A 13,129-nucleotide genomic window follows, 5' to 3' on the forward strand; every position below is an offset into this window, starting at 1 on the left:
GACACATGCAGTTACCAACCAGACCCCGGCCATGATGTTCTTTAACCGAAGGTTGAGATCTCGTCTGGACTTGCTCAGACCAAATGTGCGAAGAAATGTTGAGGACAAACAATTCCAGCACATCAACGAGAAGCCGACAAGGAGCTTCAATGTCGGGCAACCAGTCTTGGCTCGGGACTATCGAACAGAGAAGTGGCAACCCGGAACAATATGTACAAGGCAGGGGCCATTAATGTACACAGTGGATGTCAGGGAGAACATTGTGAGACGCCACGTCGATCAGATCTTAGCATCACAGGAATGCGTCAACCCCATGTCTCGAGTACCTGGGGATGAACCCGACATACCGGTAGTAGCTACTTCAGACCCAGTAGCAGTGGAACCCGATGAACTACCCGATGAAAGGGGGTCAGAATCGCCTCTGCACCAAGAACAAGAACCTTCGGAAAGGCGCTATCCCGAAAGGGTCAGGAAGCCGCCCCAAAGACTGAATCTATAAATGGACTTTTGTTATTGAATGTACATATAAAAATGTAATTGTTATTTGAATATTAAGGGGGTATTATTAATCTAAAAAGGGAGGAATTGTAGTGTATGTGCTTTAAGTCAGAACTACTTTTTACAGCTCCTGTATACTGTAGTACCGGCAGTAACCACACCGGTATATAAGCTGTGCGCATGCCTCTGTACTCCAGTCTAGAGATTGCCCTCCTCCAGTAAAGACCTGTTATTTGTTATGTACAGCATTCGTGTAATTATTTATCCACTAAACCACGGATCTAACACTTTACATATGGGTTTTGCTGATGAAGCATCTCCTGTAACCCAAGCAAAGTTTGAAGCTTGATTTGGTGTTGTTGTGCGGGGTGAACAGCAGCTTCCCTGCGGCAATTGGCTTGCTCTTCGTCATCACCCAAGAAGTAGATTTGGAGAAACTGAGGTCTTTCGTTTGGTAGAGGAAGTAGGGAGCCAGCTGTATGGTACACCTGTCCATGAACTTTAAAAGTTGGGCAAAATCCTGATTCACGCACTCTGTTTGCACCAAAAGAGGTCATTGCAAAGCAGTTGTTGTACTTTCTGATGTGAGTAAAGAAATGTCTTGAAGCTGGAGTTCGGCCCAACAGAAGTGAGTGTAGGGGTTCAGGTGGCGCTGTTAGTGTTGGAAGTTTAACCTTTCCTCCATTGGAGCATATCCCATCAATTTCTCCTTCCCACTTCAGAGCACCACAGTGAGGGCAAATGATGGTCATCTTGCCAATGATGACTGTGGGGTTGGCTTCATAATTGATGGTGGGTGATATACCTATCAATTCGTCCAATAAAAAGCGACGAGTTAGGAACGTAACTAAAGGTTTTTATTGACTAAATAACAGAGCCCACCCTCGTGGGTGATCGGGTCCAACAAGGAGGAATACCAGCCAGTCGACTACCTTTATACCTGGGCAGGTAGGTGGAGCCATGGGCGGAGTCGGAGGTGGTCAGCCCAGGTATAACAGCGCGACAAGAGGCGACCTCGTATCGTGATACAACAGTGATAACGGTGATAACAATACAACAGTGATAACTATAGTGTAACGATAAAAGTGGTTTACCACATTCACCCCTTGTTTAGATTTGAGTCCGGCGGGGTGAAGTGTACTACCAGTTCTGGTATGTCAGTCTGTCCGGAGGCCTCGTAAGCCTCTCCGATCGTCGCAGCGGCGGTGCTGCATTATCCGGTGTTAGTGCTGGTGTCTGCGTGGTCGGCGAAGGCTCGTGGGGTTCCGGCATGCCGTCTACCTGGGCTGGAATTGGGGTGGTGGTGGGGGGGGGGTAAAGGTGGTGTCTCCGGAGTGCCCGAGGGTGCGAGGTCTCGTAAGGAGACAGTGTCCTCCCGCCCGTCTGGGTAAGCCACGTAGGCGTACTGGGGGTTGGCGTGCAGGAGGTTCACCCTTTCGATCAGGGGGTCTGTTTTATGGGCCCTCACGTGCTTTCGCAGCAAGACGGGCCCCGGAGAGGTCAGCCAGGTTGGTAGAGTGGTTCCCGTAGTCGACTTCCTGGGGAAAACAAACATTCGTTCATGGGGGGTGGCGTTAACGGCAGTGCAAAGTAGTGACCGGATGGAGTGCAGCGCTGTCGGGAGGACTTCCTGCCAGCGGGAGGTTGGGAGGCCCTTAGACTTTAAGGCTAAGAGGACGGCCTTCCATACCGTCGCGTTCTCTCTTTCCACCTGGCCGTTCCCTTGGGGGTTGTAGCTGGTGGTCCTATTTGCTGCAATACCTCTCGCTAGTAGGAACTGACGGAGTTCCTCGCTCATGAAAGAGGAGCCCCGGTCACTATGTATATAGTTTGGGAACCCGAACAAGGCGAAGAGGTCGTTCAGGCATTTAATGACCGTGGTACTGGTCATGTCTGGGCAGGGGAAGGCAAAGGGGAAACGGGAGTACTCATCAACAATGTTGAGGAAGTACACATTACGGTCAGAGGACGGGAGGGGCCCCTTAAAGTCGATGCTCAGGCGCTCGAAGGGGCGGGTGGCCTTGATCAGGCTTGCTCTGTCCGGCCTAAAGAAGTGCGGTTTGCACTCGGCGCAGGTCTGGCAGTTCCTGGTTATGGTCCTGACCTCCTCGATGGAGTAGGGCAGGTTGCGGGCCTTAATGAAGTGGTAAAGTCTGGTGACCCCGGGGTGGCAGAGGTCGTTGTGGAGGGTCTGAAGTCTATCACTTTGCGCGCTGGCGCATGTAATTCGTGACAGAGCATCGGGGGGTTCGTTCAGCTTACCTGGCCGGTACAAGATATCATAATCGTAGGTGGAGAGCTCGATTCTCCACCTCAAGATCTTGTCATTCTTGATTTTGCCCCTCAGCTTGTTATTAAACATAAAAGCGACCGAACGTTGGTCGGTAAGGAGGGTAAATCGTTTGCCTGCCAGGTAGTGCCTCCAGCGTCGTACCGCCTCCACAATCGCCTGGGCCTCCTTCTCGACCGACGAGTGTCGGATCTCAGGGCCCTGTAGGGTCCTTGAGAAGAAGGCCACCGGTCTCCCCTCCTGGTTAAGGGTGGCGGCTAGGGCGAAGTCGGATGCATCGCTCTCGACTTGGAAGGGGATGGACTCATCCACTGCGTGCATAGTGGCCTTGGCAATGTCTCCCTTAATGAGGGAGAAGGCTGCGCACGCTTCCTCCGTAAGGGGGAAGGATGTGGACTTCATGAGGGGTCTGGCTTTGTCCGCATAATTGGGCACCCATTGGGCATAGTAGGCGAAGAGCCCCAGGGTTCTCTTAAGTGCCTTAGGGCAGTGGGGGAGGGGTAGCTCCATGAGGGGGCGCATTCTTTCGGGGTCGGGGCCGATGAGTCCGTTCTCTACTACACAGCCAAGGATGGCAAGGCGCGAGGTGTTAAACACACATTTCTCCTTATTGTAGGTGAGGTTCAGCCGTTGGGCTGTACGGAGGAATTTCTCCAGATTCACGTCGTGGTCCTGCCGGTCGCGGCCGCAGATGGTGACGTTATCTAGGTAGGGGAATGTGGCCTGCAGTCCGTTCTGGTCAACCATCCGGTCCATCTCCCTTTGGAAGACTGAGACCCCGTTGGTGACACCGAAGGGGACCCTAAGGAAGTGGTATAGGCGCCCATTCGCCTCGAAGGCGGTGTACTGGCGGTCCTCGGGGTGGATAGGGAGTTGGTGGTAGGCCGACTTAAGGTCGATGGTCGAGAATACGCGGTATTGTGCAATCTGATTGACCATGTCAGATATGCGGGGAAGGGGGTATGCGTCCAGCTGGGTGTATCTGTTTATGGTCTGGCTGTAGTCGATGACCAGGCGATTTTTATCGCCGGTCTTAACGACCACGACCTGGGCACGCCAGGGGCTGTTGCTCCCCTCGATGATGCCCTCCTTCAGGAGACGCTGCACCTCAGAGCTAATGAAAGCTCTGTCCCCAGCGCTGTACCGCCTGCTCTTGGTAGCGACGGGTTTGCAGTCGGGGGTGAGGTTAGCGAACAGGGAAGGTGGCGGCACCTTGAGGGTGGATAGGCTGCAGGTGTTACGCGGTGGGCGGTTTAACCTTCGCTGGTTGTCGACTGTGAGTGGGGGGAGGGGTCCACCGTATGCTAGGGTTACACTTTGGAGGTGGGATTGGAAGTCCAGCCCTAGTAGGACGGCAGCGCAGAGCTGGGGGAGGACGAGGAGTTTAAAGTTTTTATACTCTGTACCCTTAACCGACAAGGTCACAGCACAGTAGCCGCTAATGTCCGTGGCGTGGCACCTCGATGCCATCGAGATTTGGTTGCGCGTTGGCAGGACAGGGAGGGAGTAGTGGCTCACCGTGTCTGGGTGGATGAAGCTCTCCGTGCTTCCGCTGTCGAACAGGCAGGTCGTGGCGTGGCCGTTTACTTTGATGTCCATCATCGACTTGGACAGGTGGTGTGGGCGGGCTTGATCCAGAGTGACGGAGGCTAGCGTGTAGGTAAGCGAGTCGTTGTCGTCTGCGGGCGAGGCGGTCGTCGGGTCCGGGGGCCCGGTGGCAGTCGGGCGTGGTGGGTAAAATGGCATCTCCCACGAGGTAGGACAAAATGGCGGAGAAGATGGCTGCCCCCATAACTCACATGAGGCACTATTGGGGTCGGTTGCCTTGATCAAAGATGGCCGCCCCCATGACTCACGTGTGGGGATACTGGCCTCAGTTGCCGTGAAAGAAGATGGCCGCCCCCACAGTTCGCATGAGGCACTGCTGGCCTCTGAAGATCCGCTCCTGCAGGCCTTAGAGAAGTGGCCTTTCTTCCTGCAGGTTGTGCAGGTAGAGTTCCTGGCTGGGCAGCGCGACCTCGGGTGCTTCTCCTGGCCGCAAAAGAAGCAGCCGGCGGCCCGATCGCGGGTGCCCGATGTCGGAGCCGGTACCGGGGGTGGCGGGCCCGGTCGGGTCCGGGACGCCGACGCTGAGGTAGGTCCCGGGGGCGGCACTGCGAAGGGTATTGCGGTAGGGGTCGGGCCCGAGTCCCAGGGTCGCGAGCAGTACCTGGAAAACGCCTCCTGGTCCTGATGGGCCACCTCCAGGGAGAGAGCGAGGGCTTCAGCTTTGTCCAGGTCGAGGTCTTTAGCTTCAAGCAGTCTTTGCCGTGAGTAGTCGGACCGTAGGCCTTTCACAAAGGCATCGCGGATATTATCTTCCGTATTTTCAACAGCCGTCACCGCTTTAAAGTCACAGTTCCTGCCGAGTGCTCTTAGCGCCCGTAAAAATTCAGCTACAGACTCTCCTGGCTGTTGCGGGCGGGATCTTAGGAGGTGCCTGGTGTACATGTAATTTACCGGGCTGCGGTACTGCTGTTTCAGTAGGTTGATAGCGGCCTCGTACGTAGTCGTGTCCTGTATGAGTGCGTATACTCTCGGGCTCGCTTGGGCGTTCAGAAGTCTTAGTTTGGATCTCTGCGGGGCGCCGGATTCTTCCAGGTAGGATTCGAAGCAGTCCAGCCAGTGTTTGAAGTTGAGGGCTGCGTTTGCTGCCTGTGGGTTTAGATCCAGGTACGGTGGTTTGAGGGCTTGCAGCCAAGCCGGCTGGTGTGGCTGTGCTTCTGGGAGGGCTTCTGGCTGGCCAGTAGTAGACATCTTTAAAATTTAGTCAATAAAATTGATATACCTATCAATTCGTCCAATAAAAAGCGACGAGTTAGGAACGTAACTAAAGGTTTTTATTGACTAAATAACAGAGCCCACCCTCGTGGGTGATCGGGTCCAACAAGGAGGAATACCAGCCAGTCGACTACCTTTATACCTGGGCAGGTAGGTGGAGCCATGGGCGGAGTCGGAGGTGGTCAGCCCAGGTATAACAGCGCGACAAGAGGCGACCTCGTATCGTGATACAACAGTGATAACGGTGATAACAATACAACAGTGATAACTATAGTGTAATGATAAAAGTGGTTTACCACAGTGGGTCTATAGGAGAAGGCTGCTCCGAGCCAATGATTCCAAATGTCAGCTCTGGCAATGGCCTTGCATCTATTGACGGCCTGGCGACGTCTCTGAGGCTCTGGCTTGGGTATGTCTCGCCTGGTCAACAGCTTGACGTGCATGAGTTTGGTCAGTAGTCTCTGAGGCTCTGGCTTGGGTATGTTTCGCCTGGTCAACAGCTTGACGTGCGTTAGTCTGGTCAGTAGTCTCTGAGGCTCTGGCTTGGGTATGTCTCGCCTGGTCAACAGCTTGACGTGCCTGAGTCTGGTCAGGAGTCTCTGAGGCTCTGGCTTGGGTATGTCTCGCCTGGTCAGCAGCTTGACGTACGTGAGTCTGGTCAGGAGTCCCTGAGGCTCTGGCTTGGGTATGTCTCGCCTGGTCAACAGCTTGACGTGCCTGAGTCTGGTCAGGAGTCTCTGAGGCTCTGGCTTGGGTATGTCTCGCCTGGTCAACAGCTTGACGTGCCTGAGTCTGGTCAGGAGTCTCTGAGGCTCTGGCTTGGGTATGTCTCGCCTGGTCAACAGCTTGACATGCCTGAGTCTGGTCAGGAGTCTCTGAGGCTCTGGCTTGGGTATGACTCGCCTGGTCAACAGCTTGACGTGCGTGAGTTTGGTCAGTAGTCTCTGAGGCTCTGGCTTGGGTATGTCTTGCCTGGTCAACAGCTTGACGTGCCTGAGCCTGGTCAGGAGTCTCTGAGGCTCTGGCTTGGGTATGACTCGCCTGGTCAACAGCTTGACGTGCGTGAGTTTGGTCAGTAGTCTCTGAGGCTCTGGCTTGGGTATGTCTCGCCTGGTCAACAGCTTGACGTGCCTGAGTCTGTTCAGGAGTCTCTAAGGCTCTGGCAGTTGCAATTCTTGCTCTGTTGGCAGCTGGTCATCCCTCAGATTGTTCAGGAGTCTCAGCTGATCTAGCAGCAGCATTTCTGTCCTGGTTAGCCTGAAGGCGAGCCTGTCTCTGCTCCTCAGTTGCAGCAGCTCTCCGAGCCTTTTTTCGGTATGCATCAGAAGTGCTGTGTCCAAGTCTGCTACATTTTCTTGAGGGCATGCTGTTATGAAAAAAGAAAAAATAATGTTTCTATATATAAATGAGTGTGTCTGTCTGTCTGTCTGTGTGGGAAGGAGAGCGAGAGAGGGGGAAGGAGAGATAGAGAGGGGGAAGGAGAGAGAGAGAGAGGGGGAAGGAGAGAGAGAGAGGGGGGAAGGAGAGAGAGGGGGGAAGGAGAGAGAGGGGGGAAGGAGAGAGAGGGGGGGGAAGGAGAGAGAGACAGAGAGAGAAGGAGAGAGAGATGGAAGGAGAAAGAGAGGGAAGGAGAGAGAGAGAGAGGGAAGGAGAGAGAGAGAAGAGGGAAGGAGAGAGAGAGAGAGGGAAGGAGAGAGAGAGAGAGGGAAGGAGAGAGAGAGAGAGAGGGAAGGAGAGAGAGAGAGAGAGGGGGAAGGAGAGATAGAGAGAGGGGGAAGGAGAGAGAGAGGGGGGAAGGAGAGAGAGAGAGGGGGGAGGAGAGAGAGAGAGGGGGAAGGAGAGAGAGAGAGAGGAGAGAGAGAGGGAAGGAGAGAGAGAGGGAAGGAGAGAGAGGGGGAGGAGAGAGAGGGGGGAGGAGAGAGAGAGGGGGAGAAGGAGAGATAGAGAGGGGGAAGGAGAGAGAGAGAGAGAGGGAAGGAGAGAGAGAGGGGGGAGAGAGAGAGAGAGAGAGGGGAGAAGGAGAGATAGAGAGGGGGAAGGAGAGAGAGAGGGGGAAGGAGAGAGAGAGGGGGAAGGAGAGAGAGAGAGAGGGGGAAGGAGAGAGAGAGGGGGGAAGGGGGGAGGAGAGAGAGAGATGGGGGGAAGGAGAGAGAGACAGAGAGAGAAGGAGGGAGAGAGAGAGGGAAGGAGAGAGAGAGGGAGAGGGAAGGAGACAGAGACAGAGGGAGAGAGAGGGAAGGAGAGAGACAGAGAGGGAAGGAGAGAGAGAGACAGAGAGGGAAGGAGAGAGAGAGGGAAGGAGAGAGAGGGAAGGATAGAGAGAGGGAGAGGGATGGAGAGAGAGACAGAGAGAGAGAGTGAAGGAGAGAGAGAGACAGAGAGTGAAGGAGAGAGAGAGACAGAGAGGGAAGGAGAGAGAGAGGGAAGGAGAGAGAGAGAGAGAGGGAAGGAGAGAGAGACAGAGAGAGAGAGGGAAGGAGAGAGAGAGAGAGAGGGAAGGAGAGAGAGAGAGAGAGATGGAAGGAGAGAGAGAGTGAGAGAGAGTGATGGAAGGAGAGAGTGAGGGAAGGAGATAGAGAAGAGAGGAAGACACCCCGGGGAAGGGGCTGGACTCAGAGCCCGGCGGGTGAAGAAGGGAGGCCGCCATTTTGTGAGGTCGGCGGGAAGTTTGAATCACGACAGCCGAAGGAAGGAAGGAAGGAAGAAGGCGAGATTGTGGGTTTAAAATTTTTAAGAAAGGATCCAGAGAGAGGAGATGTAGGTGAAGCCGGAGGTTCTCATCGCTCGGGCTGTGTGTGTGTTGTGTGAGGAGACGGAGACTCTCCGCAGCCCCGCCGGACACCATCTGAGATGAGTCTCTCTCTCTCTCTCTGCGCTTTGCTAAAGCTCTGAGCTCGGGGATTGATGTTGAGGTGGTAGGCCGCGGATCCCCAGCCTCCTCCTCCTCTTTCACACTGAGTGTGAGCTGAGCCCAGCCCCACCCCCCCGGGTGTGTGGGAGGTGATTGGCCGGGGGCGGGAAGGAAGGAGGGAATGGCGCCGAGTCTCTCTCACACGCCGAGCCCCCCGGGGCTGTAATAGAGCTGGCTTCCCTCTTCCCCGGGCTCTCGGGCCGCGCGGTTGAGACCGCGGGGAAGGGGTAGGACTCAGAGCCTGGCCTTGGTGATCCGGAGCCCCCGTGCGAGGCGGCTCCCGCTCTGGACCGCCGCCGCCGCTCACCTGCTCGCTTTCGGTCGGGCTGATGAGCTCCCACTCCGGGCCACCGACGACGGCGGGCTGACCCCTGATGAGCTCCCGCTCCGGTTTTTCCCGCTCCCGCACTAACGACAGGCTGCAGGATTAGGCCCCACCCACACACGCCATGAAACGCCCCCCGTGACACTGCGCTTCCCCCGTAGGATTGGTCAACCATCACGTCACTCAACGCTAATGAGCAGATTTTTGCAGTTTTTTGAAGGTTTTTCCAAAAAGTAACTATGTCTATGACACTCCCCTAATCATAAGCTTTCTTTTGATATAACATATGTGTAGGTACGCTCTATAACTTTTGAGTTAAGCGCAGACATACAGACAGACAGACAGACAGACAGACCGACCGACAGACAGACCGACCAATCCATTTATTTATATATATAGATAGATGAATAGCATGTGACAAAATGAAGTATTTTTCTCTAACATTTAGTTTGGTACTGACTTCTTTAATTCTGTCACAGGACATAAGAAATTAAAAATCAGCTTCATCCAGAGAAGAATGTTCCAGATCATTTTGTTACAAAATGTTGCAACAATCAGTAAATTTACCAAACAAATGTTTGCTGGGGTGGGAGCAAACCACTTAATTCAAATACAAACATTCAGTGTGATTTATTCAATTACTTAAATGCTAACTTAAAATAGTTATTTAAATTCATGAAGTCAACCACATTGGTGTAGGACTGGAGTCACATAGAGGCCAGGCCGGGTAAGAATGGTAGGTTTCCTTCCCTAAAAGCCATTGGCCTAGATATTCGGTAGCCCCGAAAACGGGCGCAGGGATCGCAATGCGATACGAACCCATGCCTATTCGGAGTACTGCAGGCAGCATGTAAATTTTGTGCTGCCTGCTACTTTGCATGATTGTAGCGTTCAGCCGAGCGTTAAATGCACTGTTGAGTGGCTGAACACTCAACAGGGGGGCCCAAGTTTGTGCGAGGCTAGCTCCAATTAAAGCAAGCCTGCACAATTTAAAGGGAGTCTGCACCTCTTAAAGGGGAGGTGCCTTCTGAATACAACAGGTGGTGGAAGTGATTGTGAAGACTGCTATCTGAAAAAACAAGATTGAGTAATGACTCAACAGGCCAGGGAAAGGGCACCAAGATTCTCCGATGCAGCAGTGGGGGCGTTGGACAAGAGATCAAATCAAGGAGAGTGGTCATCTTCCCACAGGGGGGCCAGGAGGCCCTCCAAGCAACAGGCAAGATTGCAGTGGGAGCAGATAGCCAATGTGGTCAATGCCAGCAGTGTAGCCCCAAGGACCTGGACTCAGTGCAGGAAGAAGTTTTATGGCCTCAAAGGCATGGTCAAGATCAGTGAATTCATCTTCAAATGCCATATCCCTCCATCTGCACCACTAGCCTCACGCACTGCTCAGTGCACCACACCCCCATCACTCACCTACAAATAATCTCTACCAAACATGACTCATACCTCACATTCATTGCTTTACCTCACACACACACACTTAAAAGGTCAATAATGAGCCAAAATAATGGGGTAATCCCACCACTTTATAAATGATTGGTGCGACTGCACTTAGAATACTCTGTACAGTTCTGGTTGCTGCAGTTATCATAAGCATGCATAAGAGCGTAACCACAATCATAGAGAGGATGGAGGGATTGGATTATGAAGAATAATTATGTAAATTGAGCATGTTCTCCCTGGAAAAGAGAAGTTTGCGAGGTGATATGATTGTTGTTTTTAGAGGGACTAGATAATGTAGACCATGACAAGCTATTTCACCTTGTCCAGAACAATAGTACCAGAGGACACAGCCTGCACTTGAAGCGGGATAAATTAAAAACTAATCTGCAAAAACATTGTTCAGTGAGCGAGTGGTAAATCTACCACAGTGGAAGCAAAAAGTGTTGATTCAGTCAAATGCAAATTAGATAACTTTTTTCAGAGAATAATATTTTGGGATACAGTATATGATAAATTTGAGACATGATATATGGTAAGTGTAGCACGCTTGGAAGGAACAGTTGACTTTGGACCTATGGTTCCTAAAGCTTTCCACCATTAGCGGGTTTTCCTCATCTCATGTCTGGGTCTGTTGTAGCCTAATTGATAGAGGTTGATTGCCATGATTGGTCACCACTTCACTTTTGTTGTATCATGTGACTATCATAATGAACTAGATGGACCTTGTTTTTTTCATCTAGTAATCCTTATGCTCCTAATTATCTTATGACTTTAATAGCAGCTCTCCCAGGTCTCAGCCTTGGTTCTGTGGTAGCAGTCCTGCCTCTGAGGCAGGTGGTTTGTGGTTCAAGCTTCACTCGAGACTTCAGCACATAATCTAGGTTGGCATTTTAGTGAAGGACTGAGGGAGTGCAGCATTGTCAGAGGTGCCATCGTTTGCATGAGACATTAAAGCGAGGCCCCATCTGCTCTCTCAGGTGGATGTAAAAGATCCCATGGCACTATTCAAAGCAGATCCGGGGAGTTCTCCCCAGTGTCCTGGCCATTTTTTATCCCTCAACCAACATCACTAAGAAACAGATAATCTGGTCATTATCTCATTGCTGTTTGTGGGAACTTGCTGTGTGCAAATTGGCTGCTGCATATCCTACATTACAATAGTGTCTACACTTCATTGGCTGTAAAGTGCTTTGGGAAATCCTGAGGTCATGAAAGGCGCTATATAAATGCGAGTTCTTTCTTTCTTCCTATGACATTGCTCATGGCGAGGTGGTGAATACACTGCTTTATAGTAATAGGGGTGTTTATGGCATATAGGGGATATCATCCGGGCTCCTGATTTGCTGTAATTGAAAAAATCAGATTTAATTTGTACTGAGTGGTATTCTTGTATCTTTAAAGGTGTTTCAGCTGGTAAAGGTGAATTCCACAGCTCTGTCCATTATTCCGTGAAAACCATAAATGAATGACTGTATAAAATATATGCCGGCCACCACTCATGCCCCACCTCCCCCGCCGCCTCCCCCGATCTCCTACCCATGCACACCCCTCCCCCCTCCCCACCCCCCTTCCTGAGCTTATGGTAGATGCCAATGTCTCTGCCGGCCAAACTTCGTAACCAGCACACTGTCTCTGATATTGCACAAAGATAAATTTTACATGGTCCTCTTGCTCATCAGTTTTAGCATGGCGGGTTCATAACTGCCACTGAGTTTGTGCCCGATGTCGGGTCTGAACCAATTTTTAGGCCCAGGTGTCTGTCTGTAGTGAAGGGAACTGGAGAGTGTGTGCTTGATAGCATTGAGTGGGGGTGCGGCATGACAGGCCTGGTGGCACCAGTTTGTATTTTTCAAAGATATCTCTACAAACTTAAATTTGGTATTTTGTGATTGGTTAGTGTGTCTCTGTGTTTGTCACTCTCTGTTTGCCCACCTTTCTTTCAACTTAATACATTTTCTGAAGTTTACACATTGCAGGATATGACCTTCATCATCCATATTTTGACATTGCATGATTTTTTTGTGGTTTCAGACTGGACACTTGAAATGCATTTCCAGAGTATAAAATCAGGTAAAAGGTTTGCAATCAGGAAAGTTTGCTCTGCTTTTTGTTTCTGTTTCTACCTCTCGCTTTCATACACACACACAAACCGCCTCTCTGTTTTAAAACACTCAATATTAATTTTACTGAAACAAAGCTTTTGAAGTTTGTCCTCCATCCTTTCTTCAAATAATTTTGAAAGAACAACCAAATAGATGATTATGGAAATGCATGAAAGCTATTCAGAACTCCTGTCCAATGATGTTGGGAGGCTTTACATTGGGATTTAAAACTTTTTCCTGTCCCAGTACGGAAATGTGAATGATTGGCTTGCAAGCCAGAAATCATGAGTTTAAATCCCACCATGACAAGTTATGAAATTGAATTCAAAAAATCTGGTAAATTTGTGGGCTGGTATCAGAAAATGACCATGAAACCTGTTGGATTATCATGGAAACCAATATGGTTCACTAATGTCCTTCAGGGAAGGGATCCTGCCACCGTTACCATGTCTGGCCCGGCCCATATGAGACTCCAGTCCCAAAATATGTGGGTGACTTTGAATGCCTCAAGGCAACGAGAGATAGACCATAAATATTTCCTTGCTAGTGCCACCCACGTACCAAGGACAAACTTAATTTTTTAAATGGCAAATGAGCTCGTATTTGTTTTTGCTGAGGTCTGCAAACTGGTTGAAAAATATTATGGCTTCTATAGTGCCACAATGTAAAGCTTATACTTTGACTGAAATAAAATACAACATTGGCCTGGAATTTGTGGTCAGCGGCGAAGTGAA

Source organism: Somniosus microcephalus, chromosome 8, assembly GCF_052327205.1.
Source record: "Somniosus microcephalus isolate GS21.2 chromosome 8, FLI_Smic_1.0, whole genome shotgun sequence".
NCBI classification, from domain to species: domain Eukaryota; kingdom Metazoa; phylum Chordata; class Chondrichthyes; order Squaliformes; family Somniosidae; genus Somniosus; species Somniosus microcephalus.